This window comes from Synchiropus splendidus, chromosome 2 (assembly GCF_027744825.2).
Source record: "Synchiropus splendidus isolate RoL2022-P1 chromosome 2, RoL_Sspl_1.0, whole genome shotgun sequence".
In the NCBI taxonomy this organism is placed as follows: domain Eukaryota; kingdom Metazoa; phylum Chordata; class Actinopteri; order Syngnathiformes; family Callionymidae; genus Synchiropus; species Synchiropus splendidus.
In genome coordinates, this window is record NC_071335.1 from 17,562,631 (window position 1) to 17,578,442 (window position 15,812).

A 15,812-nucleotide genomic window follows, 5' to 3' on the forward strand; every position below is an offset into this window, starting at 1 on the left:
TATAGTTTTACTGTGACTCCAGGAGGGCCACATAAATACAGTCAAAGGGCCGCATTTTGTCTGCTCCAACAGATTCACCCCCGCAAAATAGTGGCAAAGCTTCAGCTGTGCCCATTTCTCCTCCGTTGGTTCACCAAACAAAATAAGAAAAAAATTAAAATGAAATCGATTATCAGCGCTGATACAATGATACGGATCCGGATCAGTGATGCAAGTAAGGCGTAACGTCAAGAAGTGCTGTCCCAACGGCAATAGCTTCTCACTTTGTCGTCGGAGGAAACTTCTTCGTGGAGGACTCTCCAAACCAAGTGCTAGTGTTAAGAGTGAGAGATGGGACTGGGCCTTAGTTTCACAAGTGACTGTCGATCATGGCACCATACGCTGTGGGCACGTTCATCGTAAGATGTGCTGTAGCTGTAGAAATAAGGCAAGTCTTAAAGGACGGTGAGGGAGCCGAACTCAAAAGAGGCTCCTGAAAACAGATTCCGAGGCTCCAGGGGGAAAAAAAGGCTGCTGTAATTGTAATAACTATAATCATGGCGTCAGCTAAAAAGACAAGCCAGAACAACAAACATCCACAATCCATTTCCTCCGTTCCTCCTTATTACTTGCCTAAAAATGGTCAGTTAGAAAGCAGCATCGCTGACGCAGCTTGTGAAACGCGAGGTTTTTTCCTCCCCCGTTGACTAATTAGCAACAACTTATTATTAGTTTTCAGCCACCGGGAGTCTGAGCGTTGCTCATTTCCATTTCCCTGTCAGCGTGTCAACACCATATTAGGCACTTCCTGTCGACATAATGAAGTGATGGGTGAATCTGTTTGTGGGTAAGTGACTGTAGACAAACAAATGTTGAGTTAATGACGCAACACAAGAGGCTTGCCATGCCAGGTCCCATGTGACTGACAGTCACTGAGACGTGTTGAAGCTGCCTAGTTGCCGGGTGTGTACTGCAAATATTTTCCTGTGGCTCTGAATGCTATGATGAGGTATCATGAAACAGCATTGCAGGGTTCATGAAACAGTGTCCTAGTTTTCAGAGGCCTCTAGATGGTGCTCTTGGCTTAGAAAAGATGTGTGGTTTCATTGAAATACTTGTTCAAATCCAAACATTTTACAGCAGACAGCGCCATCTGGTGGCCTTTGGAAATAATGACACTGTTTCATGAAGTCTCATCACTCCTTAGTACTTTGAGAATATGATGGACCGAGTTATAACTATTAGGACTAGAAGCTGGAGAGGTGGAGGAACAAGCAGGAGGGGTGAGATTCAATAGGATCAAGAAGGAATAAGTGCTTAAGACGGAGACAGGAGGAAGAGCCGCCTTGAAAACTCAACTGCTGCTGCATGTGTGGCTGTGCATGTAAAATGTTTACAAGTCACTGCCTGTATATAAAGATACATCAGAACACATACAATTAAATAAGTAAATACATTTAAAAATCTATTTCTTTTTTTTTGTACATCCAATAAACTGCATTAGCATTAATGTCTTCCCCTCATGTGACAGTCAAAGCTTCCAGTTTGTTGTGTTGTGATAGACAGACTTTACCCAGACTTGCTATACATTATATATTATATTTTATTTCGCTGTTTTATAATCACTTTATGCTCTTTTTTTATTATTTCTTGCTGGTCGCTACACCGATGCTCACTCAAGAAAATTCAAATACCCAGACGTCTCATCATATCCAGCCATTTATCATCTGCAAAAATGATCAGGAGCATCAGATTAAAACTGCCACAGTAGGGTAAGCAATGCACCGCTCCTTCATTCTTTATTAAATCTCTGGGTGGGAGTGCTCCTGATTTATCCCAACAGTAATTGTCGAGGACGTATTTCATGACGGTGGAGAAGTGCAGGCTAATATACGCTCATCTTAGACGCACGTCGGCTTATTTGGCTGCGCTGTGTGTGTTGCTGATGTAACTCTGAGTTTGAAATGTGACACTGGAGGCGCGACACAGAATTCCCATGACTGGGAACCCATTCGATTTCTCACATTAAGAGCGCCACCTGCTGAGCTCTCAAAAACAACACTGTTTCATGAAGCGTTGTTAGCCCATTGTTTCTTCTCAGCTCAACTGGAGCTCAACCAAAAACTGCTTGTCATGAGCCGCACGTGTGAACTGTGACTCAGTGGCCACCCTCTGTTGCTGGTTTACTCATCGCATCTGGCTTCTGGTTCCATCAAGAAGAGTCATCTTGAAATCTGTTTTTCTAAAATGCCTTTGAAGTCCTGTTTCCAACTGCGGATGAAAGTCACCGGTGGAATTTTGAGTGCACTCTGATTTCTTTCCACTGTCCACAGGTAGACAGCGGCTCATTGATACAGTGACTCTAAACTGTCAGCTTGCTATCACAGCAAGTCCAGCACCCTCATCGTCCTTAGTTACACCTATCCTCTTCATGCACCGTATCCATGAAACCTCATTGGTCATCGTCTTCCTTTGCTTTCGCCTGGTGCCTCCATCTGCAACACTATTCATATTTCTATCTGTCACCATCACATTGTATGAGTCATTTCACACCTAATAAGTACACATGTACACAGTCAAACAGCCGTCCGAATGCTGGACCTATCGCAACTATTTGTACCGATCTCCCTGGTGACAGGAAAACAACCAACTTAGCGCCACCTATTGAGCTACTTTTTGCAACAATCTGTTCAACTAAAAAAGACAATGCATCTGCACTGCACTGACATCTATGTATTTAGCATGAGGTCATCAAATTCCGAGTCAATATTCATGTACAATGTTCATTTATTTATCCAAAATAATGTTTCTTGTGTACTATTAAATGCCTTTAAAACATCCATTTGCAGGGTCCTTTCGTAATTTAAGGTTGTCCGAAAAGTATTGCTTCTCAAATACAGTATTTGGAAACCAGCAGCAGGCTAAAGCTTAATCACTGTAATTTCCAACAAAATAAACTGAGGGAATACACGCTGCTATTTATGCACTGCAACATTATAATACAGAACCTAGGTATTACGGATGGAAGCAAGACAAGAGGATCAGACACAAGCACCGATTATATACTAAAGCTGGCGACCACTGAAGACATTCCTCAGAAAAAGATTGACGTAATGATGGTATCTATGTTTATCTCAACCCACTGTGAAGAGCGGATATGACACATGATGGTCGCGTAAGAACAAGGTCCATCGCACCCGGTGTTGGGATCAATCCGCGCTCCGCCGCCGTCAGGATTACGCTCATCGTCGTCTTCCCATAAGTGATTCTGTGACGCTGTCATGGAGGGAAGTGTTTGAGGCTGACAAGGGGATTACATGACATGAGTGCCTTTAAGGGATGATTAGATTGTAATGGGATTTCTGACGTTCAGGAACGATTGGATTCTGAGTCACCAGTGGAGAACTCCATATGAAGATCCATCACTCAGGTTTCCAGTTGGAAAACAACAGTGCTAACCGTACTATTATCCAAATTCAAAATCGTTGTCACCACTCGTCCAAACTTGAATCCAATGGCTCACTTCTCTGAAACATTTGACACACTGTTTCTTACAGTTCCACTCACGCAAACATCACTCTTTTTTATGTCTACAATTGGTCCAAAAGCAGTGAACACGTGATTTTTTTAGCATCGCTTTATGAGCTTGACGTCACACAGTTACAACCATGTGAGGATCTGTGCTAGTTATTTCAAATTTCATAGAGTCGCGACAAGGCTGAGGAACTATGAATAAATATGCAGTATAAAATGATCATATATTAGTTGAAATGGAACGCAACATATGTGTAAAACTGAATTCAAATTCAGTTTTGCTCATGTTTAGTGCAGCTACTAAGCGCTGGTAAACAAGGTCTTCAGCTGCAGAGATGCTGAACAGTCGTCTGGCAGCGGGATGTTCAACTGGTGCCACTAAGCATATAAGCCTGTTCTCCTCCACAAAAGATGAAGAGTGTTGAAAAAAATGGCTGAAATGACGAAAATGAACCAAGGACAAGTGTCAACCATCTCCGCAGGGATCATTTCGCTTCCCATTTGCTCCTGTGTTCCCACTGTTTTCAAATGTAAACAGGAAAGTACCATCAAAAAGACAAAGCAGTCGTGGAATTCACCTGGAAAAAACAAGTCCCCAAATTTACCCACACCCACTACGTATTTTGCAATGTTGTCCCTTATCTAGAGACGACATCAGACCCACTTGATCTTCATCAATATTTTTATATGACCATTCACTGTTGAACAATGTCCGACTCTAACGCCACTGGTCAGACCCGTCATCCACTGAACCATTGCATCCAGAACAACTTCCTCAAACAAATCGCTCAAACCTGACTCGCAACTTCCACCACGTCAGTCCTCTTGTTTTCCATTCTACCGCTCCCAGACCTCAAATACCCAGCTGACCTTCTAAAAGGTCCCTTCTTTTTCCACCTCCATTAATCTCCCCAATGCTGCATAATACTGTGTATTTTTTTTTCTCTCTCAACATAACCTGATGTAAATGGACCCTGCCTGTGCTCCTCTGTCCCGACTGGCTTGACCATCACCTCTCAGGAAGACTGACAGAGTCAGAGGTGAAGGACCATGACCCATTAGCATCTTCAGCCTCGATATGTCCTGCTGTTCAAAACACCTGACTTGTTTTGTTTTTGCTTGTTTTTTTGTCTTCCAGAAACAACAATGTCCCCTGAGAGAATATGCTTTAGTCTGGATCGATGTCCAACATAGTAAATGAGGGGAACACTTGCACCTCTCTGAAGGACACGGTTCATCCCCCCAAGCCATTTTAGCCACAGTCCTTCAAACTGAACAAAGAAGGACCTCACTGTCTGAATATATATTGGTGGAATAATTTAACTGCCATTTCATGAGGCTGGAGGGATTAATATTAATGAGATGTTTATTCCATCCGAGCCCACACAAACATCAGACGGCTGCCACCAATGGAGGCAAAAGTGACTTCCATTTGATGAAGGAGGAAATGACACCATTGCAGATGTTCAGCTGTGACGTGGACTGACAGGACAGTTCCAACACCAGGCTGCAAAGACAGACTTGAACAATGGGATTAAAGCTTCATGTGCATTGACATCTCATGCTGGGTTCCATTAGTTGCCACGTTGCTCAGATCTTTGGATGCAGCCAATGCAGCCACTGGACTCAGTAGTGCGCTGATATAGGTCAAGGAGATTGATATCAAGTTTTCAGCAAGGATGAAGTTGAAAAGTGTGAGGAGGGAGGATAGTTTTCTCACGTCCAAAAGCTTTGAAGAGTGTTAAATACCGACCATCATCTTTACTGCGCAGGTCACCTCTCTACAGTCCAGTAGACGTGTCAAGGACGAAGCCAAACATCTGATAGGCCATCTGTTTGGGAGATTGATAGCAGGCTGCCGCTATCAATGATACGCCCATGTGTCTCACACCATCCCCTGGATCGTCGTTGTTTGTTTCTCAAGGACATCAGCGGCATATATCAACATGTCAAATGATGTTTTTGAATCACGACAGCAGTGCGGAAGGAGCAGACAAATGTAGGCAGAAACAGTGCCGCTAACAAAAAGCTCGCCATTAAAGTGGAGGAAATGTGAAGCACGTTCAACAAAAAAAATGGAGGTTGGAGAGGCTAATAGCTCGACAGAAAGAACATTGCCAGCGTTTGCTCACTTTAATGCTCGATGTTATGAAGACGAATGGCGAGAAAAAAGGCAACACTCTGGGCAGTTCATGGCATCACATTGAGTGATTGTGTTCTAATGATACATCAGATGCATGTCTTTATGAGAGCAACAAAGGCACACAGTCGAAGTCCGGGATGGCACATGCTGCGGTGCTGAATAGGAAGGCTGCCATCAGCTCGCCTCACAGAACTGAGTTGACTTCAGTGGGCTCTGAAAATAAAGTCCTCTTCTAGCACACAGGCGTCACATGAACACACACCATTACTCTCACGTCTTTTCTTGAGAAAACTGACGTACAGACTTTGATCTTAGTAATGTATATATATATATATATATATATATATATAGCATTGACACTTGCATTGGAAATCACTTTAATTCCATTTTGTCATGATGGTCACATTAACACCGGTTTAAAGACATTGTGTTTCATGCTCATTGTTTTTCTGTCAGTGAAACCTGTCTGCAACTTCTCTTGTTTCACTGCGGCATGAGAAAGCAAGAGAAAACTTTCATGGAATTATAAAATCAAACTGTCATGGCTTGACATGAAGCCAACAATTTCTCTGGCACGTCTGATGGCAATTTAATTGAAATGTCAGTTGGAGACAGGAAGTTTTAAAACACAATCTGTTTTTGTTCTTTTCCCCAGTATTTCCCTCTGTGCAGCAATTTTTAGCCGCGGCCGAGGACGATACACTGAACGCAGTGGATGAGCAGCTCCTCCGATTCATCGCCGGGCCAAGTGCCCTCATAACCCGTTGCTCCTAAGCAAACTGATACCGCTGCAAGACGTTTTGAGTTATATTTCTGTGTTTGGTGACGTGAGAACCATCATGCGTTCTGGTGTTTTTTTTCTTTTTTCTTCCCATTTACTAGTTTCACTGTCTCAGAAGGTGCAAGAAATCTGGTCAGAGTCTTTCCAGGATGACCAAGCTTCTCTGTCACTAGTGAGAGAGTCTTTTTAATCCACACAACTCGTTGCTATAGAAACCTGACATACCCTGTAGTAGTGAGGCATCGTGAAACGGTATTGTCCAACAGTGTACTAATTTTCAGAGGCTACTAGATGGCGCTCTTGATTTAGAAATGATGTGAGGTTTCATTACATTAGTTGTTCAAGTTCAAACAGAAGACAGTGCCATCTGGTGGCCTCTGAAAATCAGGACACTGTTTCATGAAACATTATCGACCCATCACAACCCTGTAGCCATCGGTGCTAGACAATCCACCCATTTCCAACCTAGAAAAAAGGGTGTTGGCACTGAACTGACTCGACCTGCTGATGAAGACAAAGTGTATTTGTGGTCTTCTACCGTGGAGCTTTTTAAAATAATTTTCCATCCATGCCCACAATGTGTTTGTTATCCATCATCATAGGTGTTTTGGTTAGCACATCCAAGAGTAAATCGTGGTGCATCTGGAGAAATGTCATAACTACATCAAAATGAATGTGTGACTAACCCGCGGTGGACTTCTGTCGAAGTTGTCAAGTCCGGTTTGAAAATGAATTTTACAAATATCAGATTGAATTGGGGTCGTGACAGTTCTGCTGAGACATCTAACACAACCGACGCTGTAGCCCATCATCTGACAGAGTCAATGAAGTACCTCCAGAGCATAGGACTAACTATGACAAAACACTTCTGCACAAAAGACTGACATGCAAGCAGCACCGTCTGGATGTGGACAGCTCAAGGTCCCAGATTCACATGAGTGGCGCTTCACTATAGAAGAGGAAGGAGTGGAAGACAGAGCAATGAGGGTTCCTCAGAGACCAGAGGGAGAGTAATGGTGGGTCATGGGAGCCCATGGGGCCCGTGCCAGTGAATATTCATCACATTACCATTGACTCATTTAAATAAAATGGATCACCCATACCTGTAACGGTGGAAATGTCACTCTGCTGCCTAACAAGTACAAATACCTGCAGTGCAACACGTTCAAATCCCTGTGCCATCCACATCATTACAGCAAAAGCAGAAACCCTGCAGATGACTTACCTTTCATGAGATGATCCCACTGACATTATAGCTCATATCCTGATATTCATGACAGGACAACACTCTCCAATGTCCTTTGTGTTGCCCTCTCTACTCTCTCCTCTCCCTGGAAACTTCCCCCAGCTCTTCTCAGCGATACAAAGTGGTTCCCAGGGCAACTGAGAGGCACACAGTCTCCTTCCAGGAGCATCTCAACCGAGGGGTGTTCAGCAAGCTTCTTCCAGGGTTGTCCCAGGTCACCTCAAGTTTCTTCTCTCAATGAGGCAGAGCATCATATCTACAGAATATATCTGTCTATTTTGCTTACACACCAGCTTCTCCTCACTCATGAGCAAGAGCCCAAGATGCTCAAACTCTTCCACCTTGACAGGGATCGCTCTTCCAAACTGGAATGGCCACTCTACTTGATGGACCATGGTCTCCGAATAAGAGGAAGGTTTGCTTAAATAAAACAAATTATTTTCGTCATCACAGTTGCTTCAGCGAAGAGATCATTGTTTCTGATGTGGATGATTTCGAGCGGAGATATTTGATTCAGTGTTCGCTGTCAGTGACATGTACTTTGGGGAGGTGAATATTACTCCCTCTGCTGAGCGTTTTGGACAAAACAAGACAAATGAATCCCTCCATCAAAGTAGAAAGGGCAAGCGTGAGCACAAGGCTGAATGAATGCAGTGAGGCCAAATGTAAACTGAGGCTGATTATCAGGCTTCCGTGATGGCGGTGATGTTTGAATAACTACTGTTACCGGCCCGGGAAGAAAATATCGCTAAATCAATACAACATTTCTTGTTTGATTACCTGCAACAATATTACTCATGCTCATTCCTCTGCAATTACAAATCAATGCGGTGCTCCGCGGAAGATTGGAGTCTAGTCAATATCACGGCTGTGAGAGGGGACTGTGGGCTGGAGGAGAGTCATGACCGCTGATCACCTTGCTGGAAGTCTCAGCACATTCTGTGTCTTGTTGCTGTTCCGTGACATGGATGTGCTCGGGAACATTTCGCTCTGATCGTCGTCTTGTTATTTTCTGTCTGTGTTACGTACATGAGGTATCATGAGACAGTGTTGCAGGGTTGATGAAACAGTGTCCTAATTTTCAGAAGCCACCTGGGTTTGGAAATGCTGTGAGGTTTCATTGAATGAGTTGTTCAAGTGCAAACATTTTACAGCGGACAGTGCCATCTGGTGGCTTCTGAAAGTCAGGACACTGTTTCGTGAAACCTCATTGGCGCATCATGACTATTATTATAACCAGGTGTGTTCATTGGCTCCATGTTATCAGGAGATTCAACAAATGTTGGGCTGAGCTTCTGGTTTGAGAGCACTAATCTCGAGTGATGAAATATTGCAAATGGCGGTGAAGAATCTCTGCGTGTCGTTCTGAACTCTGGCTGGCCAAGTCATTTTACATTTACAAGCACCAAAAACCAGATCAACCTAAGGAGGGCAGTGTTTCATGTTTTGCCACTGACAGGCTGTTTCTGACAGGTGAAGACTGCAAATGTCAAGTTAGTCTGGAAGATGGGAAAGTGATTTCTTTCTTGGTTGGTGGTGAAATAGATATGATCACGCACTGTTCAGACTTCTTTACAATCCAAGTGAGAATGGAACCCAAAGGTATATAGATGTTCAGTAATGTAACAGCTCAAAAACAGAGTCCAGGTCGCAATGCAGAAGTCGATCCAAACACAGGAAGAACACTCTACTCAGGAGCAGGGGACGGAGTTGAGAACCAACCAAACAACCCAGCTGTGCTGTCAGGGAAGGACCCAGCTGCAGCTAAGGCAAAGCACCTATAGGTCTGCAAAAGGCCATTTTCCCTTCCTGTGTTTGAGTTTAGCTGAGATAAATGCTCTGTTTGTGGCAGAAAGTGCCCCCGCTATTTGAAGTGTCATTTACTCAGTAAAAAGTTTAAAAAAATCTGAATCTTAATGATACCAAGTTTCCACGACACCTTCCCATCAATACACCTTTGATGTGTGTGACTTAAGCTGCCTTTCATCTTCCAACAATGTCCCCTCTAAATCATCCAAGTGTCACTTCTTTTCAATGAACTGACTTGTCAAAATGTTGTAACTCAATGGATGCTGAAGAACAACAGGAATTTTTAGAGATGACTGGAGGTTACTTTCCTCTGGTTTGTTGAAGGCTCTGGTATTTGTTTTGATTCCTCTAGACAAACTCATTCTGCCCACAGAACCAAAAAGCCATGTGAGTTGGAAATAACAAGAGTCATTTAGCTGCATTATTGGATTATTTTTGTGCAAATGAATTCACTTCACGTTCGAGAGCAATGCTTGTCGCTGAAGCTGCAGCGTGAATGTGTCAACTGAAGTGTGTTACACAAGCTTCTTGGCCTTTAGGAGAGCTGGGGTGCTTTTAGTGAGCAATCCTGTGACTGTTTCCACTTTGAGTTTATTCTTTGAGCGCATTTGGAGCTGTCAAGCGTGCATTAGTGGAAAAACACAACTAAATCCAGACCGCTGTCAGGTGAGAGTGAGGTTACCATAGATACCATGGGGGGAGCTATAAATCCAGCCAACAAGGAATGCAAGCTCTGAGTAGGTAGAAAAGTTTCTACAGCCAGGTATATTTTCTTGCTAGAAGTCAATTTGGATTGAGATATTGACTTGTAGTGCAGCTTATAATGTAAGCTATTTGTGCAAAGTTGGTGCCTAGGTAGAACGTGAGCAGGAGGAGAAGGAGGAATTCTATAGCAAACTAGAGGAGAGGTGATGGAGGGCGTTCTCTGGAGGCAACCAATGGTGTCAGAAGCCGGCTTCAATGGCCAGGTTGAAGGGAGGGGAGGACTTGTTTGGGCAGGTATGGAATCAGGGAAAGTTACACTGAGGGACAGATGGTGATAGATTTTGCTGAGAGGATGAAGATGGGAGTGGTGAACATATATTTCCAGGAGAGAGCGAGAGAGAGGGACATGGTAAGAAGAGAGTGTTGCCAGGCAGCATAGGCCAGTGATCTGTCGAAGGACACTAGTGACTAGGAAGAAGCGAAGTCAGAACCCAAGATTAAATGGTGGAAGTTGTGGAAGGAAGAATGTTGTTCAGAGATCAGAGAGGCTCTGGGTAGCCAGGAAGAGCTGCCAGTGCAGTGGGGACCTACAGCAGAAGTGATGAGGGAAACAGCAAAGGCAGCTTGAGCTGTGTCTTCTGACAAGAGGACGGATGATGAGGAGACTTGGCGGTGGAGTGATGAGGTCCAGGAGAGAATCAAGAAAAGGATGGAAGCAAAGAAACTATGCAATAAGCAGAGAGATGAGGAGAACAGACAGTGGTTTGGACGTCGGGACGTGCGCAGGTAGACCCCTAGTGGTGCTTGAGCTACAGCCCTTTTTCCCTGCAAGAGAAAAAAAAACCCAGCATTATTACTATTGTTATTATTATTATCGGCGCCACCTCTTGTTTGCCTTGGTTGTGGAGGGACTGACAGATGAGGTGAACCATCATGTTTGCTGATGATGTAGTGATCTGCAGTGAGATTGAAAATATTGGTTGAAGTCCTCTAGGAACCATCAAGAACAGCTGCCAGCTGTGCCACTAGAGCGTGATAAGGGAAGGTAGCTGATCTCACAAGCCGCACCAGGAGTTTCAACCTGAATATTGATCTGCAACTCTAGTCTGATAGAACCCTAATACGCCTTATCACCTTTGCACACCTTGTAAGCAGCTGAGATTGTGTGTCCGCCTGCCATCATCCTGTAGATGTGTCTCGCTGACTGAGGTCATCCAAGCTGACTCCTCCTCTCGCACACTCGATGTTGCCACACACTCCGGTGCTGGTGTGAAGTAACGTTGGCCTGTGGTTGACCGTGAGAGTAAAAATATCCCGTAACCCCCAGCTGCTTACCATCACCTCAGTCCTCTCCATCATGGAGGATGACACAGAAGAGAGTCTCCTAAATTCATACGAGCAGCACTCAGTATTACTCCAAACATACATTTAAATATTGCACGGCACGCATATCTACAATAACAAAACATTTACTCATCTAAATGAAATGTCACTTCCACCTGCCAAGATCCCCCCTCAGCTAAAGCTCGGACTGACATTTACTTACTGTTCGGATATCGCGGCGGCTTGTGCCGCAGACAGCCGCCTTTGAGTTGAAAGAGAGTGAGGGAGAGAAGAGAAAATGTCAGACTGGAGTCAGCCGAAAGAAAAATTTCTTCGTGTTTTCTTCATCCTCTATTTCTACACTTCAAAGAGACAAGAGCAATAAAATGCAGATCTTCACTGAAACATCCGGAAAGCTCTCCTGCATCATGCGGCAGATTATAGTAAACACTGTCACCTGATAAACTGTGTGTATTCTGGCTCTTTTATACAAGAATCGAGCTGAATAAGAGATGATCATTCAGAGGGTCTGCAGTTTCATGGTGGCTCTATAACTTTCAAACCCGCTGACACCAGAGGCAATAATGGCTTGGACAGGTCACTAATGTTTCGTCATTTTATCCACCCATTAATTTATCAAAACATTTAAAGTAGTTCTCGGCTGAAGTTTGAGGTTCAGATTTCACTCTCCTCCGGCTCATTGGGGGGGATACCAAGTCAATCTCTCTTTACCAGGTCCAAGTATCACTGCAACAGGCTTCTCTTGATGTGGCGCAGCAAAGATTTTTACGTCGACACATTGCTCCTAAACTAGGGATGTGTGTTTGGGTCTTTTGAGCAGGTCTTTCAAGTGAACCAGTTTACAAGGGGTCTGACAAATTTTGAACGGAAGTGCTCCTCAAGATCCTGCTCCCATCAAGGAGCCATAAACCCTGATACTTCCTAGTTGTTGAGTTTTGTTGGGGGCTTCATGAGAGCACTTTTCTTTGGATAATCTTTTTTATATATATAACTGATTTGTCTCCAGACTCTCTGTTATTGATGAGTAGTTAAACAAATGTTTCCTCTATACACAGCATTGTGAAGTGATTTTTCAGCTCAAATCAGATATAATTATTTTGTTGCCACCCAACTGGAAAAATAGCCGCATCAAGTGTGATGATGTTTGGCAAGCACCAGTGTTTTTAAATCCTAAATAGCAAGCAAAGCTGTACAGTGGTGGTGATTTGAGCTTAAGCCAACCCCATGGCTCTTTTCCCTCTGAGCTCCTGCGGGCTTCAATTGGAGCTTTAAATTGACTGGAGTGTCTCAAGCGCCTGATGTAGCTTGCACAAGCCCAAGTGACCTCAAAGTAGCTGGAATGAACAGAGGAAGGGTGGACAGGTGGTGTGCTGTGAAGTTTTAGGTGCTTGACATTTAGCTGAAAATGGCTGTAGTCTGTGTTGGCTAAAAAAGGGGGATTTTGAGATTTTATTTTTTATGTTAGGATGGAACTTTGTATCTGGCATGCAACCTGACACATTTCATTTCATTGTTATTACACCAGAATGTTGTCATAGAGTTCACTGAACATTTCTCTGCCGTTTGTGTAAACACACACACAACAGACATTCAGGGTCAGGAGCGCTGAGGCATAGCTGGAGTTGTAGGGCATGAATCAAAACCACAATAAACAGAATTAAAAAGAATAAATACTTGGCTATCATAGAGGCCGTGTGATTTATTCTACACTTTCACATTGCTGGCTGAACAACAGCCCCCGAGAAAATCAATATGTAATTATAGACATCCTAGTCCCGGCCGTTCCTCTTCCAGCACCTCCCACTTGCCTCGCATCCACATCCTCGGAACAAATGTCAGAACAGGCGCAGGAGCCTGCAGAGGAGCCAGTACAAGGAGAGTTGTCCCAGGACGGCTCGGTGTGTGAGCGCCATTCAAAACATCCCATCCGTTCTTTAGCTGCGTGGTGACGAGATGATGCTATAAAAGTAAACGGTGAATAATAACCCAGCAAAATATACATTATTGAGCATCCAACTGAGTCCATTGTCTGTCACCATTTGAATTATTTGTAGCTAATTGTCAGGCGTATTTCTGGAGCTGGTTTCCAAAGATGGAAATACATTCCTTTCTTCACCAGGGACTCTGACTCAGAACACCGGAGGAAGACAAGAAAACAATAGAGGCCCTATAATAAAACAGACAAAAAAAATCACACTTACATCACTACATAACTTGTCACAGTTACTTCCTGTCAGCTCTTGTTTTATAGTCTCATTCTGTTTGCTCATGTTACTTGACCAGTGTCTCTAAGTTCCACACCTGTTCCCGATCACTGCTAGTCTCCAGCTGACTCGGTCAGTCGGCCATCTTCAGGAACAGACGTTTCACCCTTGCCGTTGTCAAAAATAATTGTGTGAACGTACGGAAAACAATGCATTTAACACCAACCCATGTGTGTCTGCTGCCAGGGCATTTCAAAACTGTAGGTGGCAGTGTAACAAGAAGCTGAAGCGAAAATACCAACAACAGCAACCCGTCTCTGCTTCTCCATATAGTGGAGCATCTATATTTGCAAATGTAAACAAACAAATAGGGCTTGCGTCAACAGTAATTCTGTTGCGACTCTGAAGGAATCAATGGCGGACGCACCTTTGACACAAGTGAAAGTTCTGGTGGCATGTGACGTCCACTGCCTGCCGTCCTCTGTGTTGCTCAGTTTACTGTATATGCAAACGGGCAACTACAGTTTTTCCCTCCAGAGTTTTCACTCTGACCAGAGTATTTGAGAGGAATTGTTTCCAGAGATGGATTCTCATTTGGATGGAGCCTTCTGTCTGTGCTCAGCCTTCATTTGGTTTGTATTTCTGCATATTTCTATAAAGCCCTCAGATATAGACCCGACAGAGCAGTACCACAGGAAACCATGGGGGGCAGTGTTGCTGTTTACTACCTGATATGAGGTTCTATTGCGACACGATGAAGACAAAAAAAAAAAGTCACGATATATTTAACGCTTCCTGCATTTCGTCTTTTGTGTAAGAGGTACATAATCAATACTGCTTCCAAAGTCGCCATGTTTGTTTTGGAGTTTGTCATTGTCAATGACTTTTGACTCTGAATGAACTGCTCCCCCTGGTGGGTATACTGTGAAAAGCAATACCAACGTAAAGGAAGTATATAGTCAGTGACCATAACATCATTTGAAACGGGCAGGTCCAACTTCATACATAAAGGGAGCCAAGTCTCCTGTCCTGCACATGGTCTTTATCATGAAGCTCAAATTTTGTGCTCAGGTGCTTTCGCTGATCATCCTTGGTATGTTTCCACGGTCTCCCACGACGTCATTACAAATAGTGGAAATATGGTTCCACAGTTGACGCCACATGCTGGAGCAGGAACCAAGCATGAAATTAAAGGAATCATCTGTGAATATCTCAATACAGGATGGTCTTCAAGCACAAATATGGGATCTGAATCAGGAGTCAGGAAAAATACAGGGAAAAGATTCTGCAGCTTAGACGGTCGCAAAAAAGACCAACCATAAATGGTGGCAATTGGTGTTTTCCCAGCCGACTAAACTGAGAGATCGGTTGAGAGTTCAAAGTGCACCATAACATGTCGTCTATAAATGATAAATCATTGTGTTTTAAGAGAAAGGGCCTCCTGTTATATAGTGCTTGTAGGACACTAGAAAAGTGCCCTTCAGTACAGCAGCTCACAAACTTGATATGGTCACAACTCCCACTAAAATTTAAAATGCCTATGTCTGTCACTGTCACAATGTTATGTCACTGTAGGTCCACTCTTATGTTTGTGTTAAACCCTATTTATTTAGTTGAAACTGACACAGCAATGTTTCATTTATTTATTTATTTATGTATTTATTCTCAATTTACCACCCAGCCCTGGATCACAGAATTCTGTGACTGAAAATGTGTTTAGTCCTAACAGTTTCAGACCCCAGCACAGGTAGCTTAAGACACACTAATCCATCGCTATCATTTTTGGATGGACTCATTTCATCCCAGTTATCTCTCTCTCTCCAGTGGCCTCACCCTTTCTGTTTCTTTTCGCCGCCTCTCTCACCCTTGATGTCTTGAGCCGTTTCATTTCCTCCATATCTATGTACTCATCATATTCCCCGCTACTGCATTTCTCTCTGTATCTTGAGCCATCTCTAACCCCGTTTTCCGCCATCGTCTAAGCTCTCTGTGGGTGCCTCTTGGTCTGGCTGCAGGAGATGGAGTTCAGCTGAAATTGGCATCCACATCATTGCTTATCAATATCTG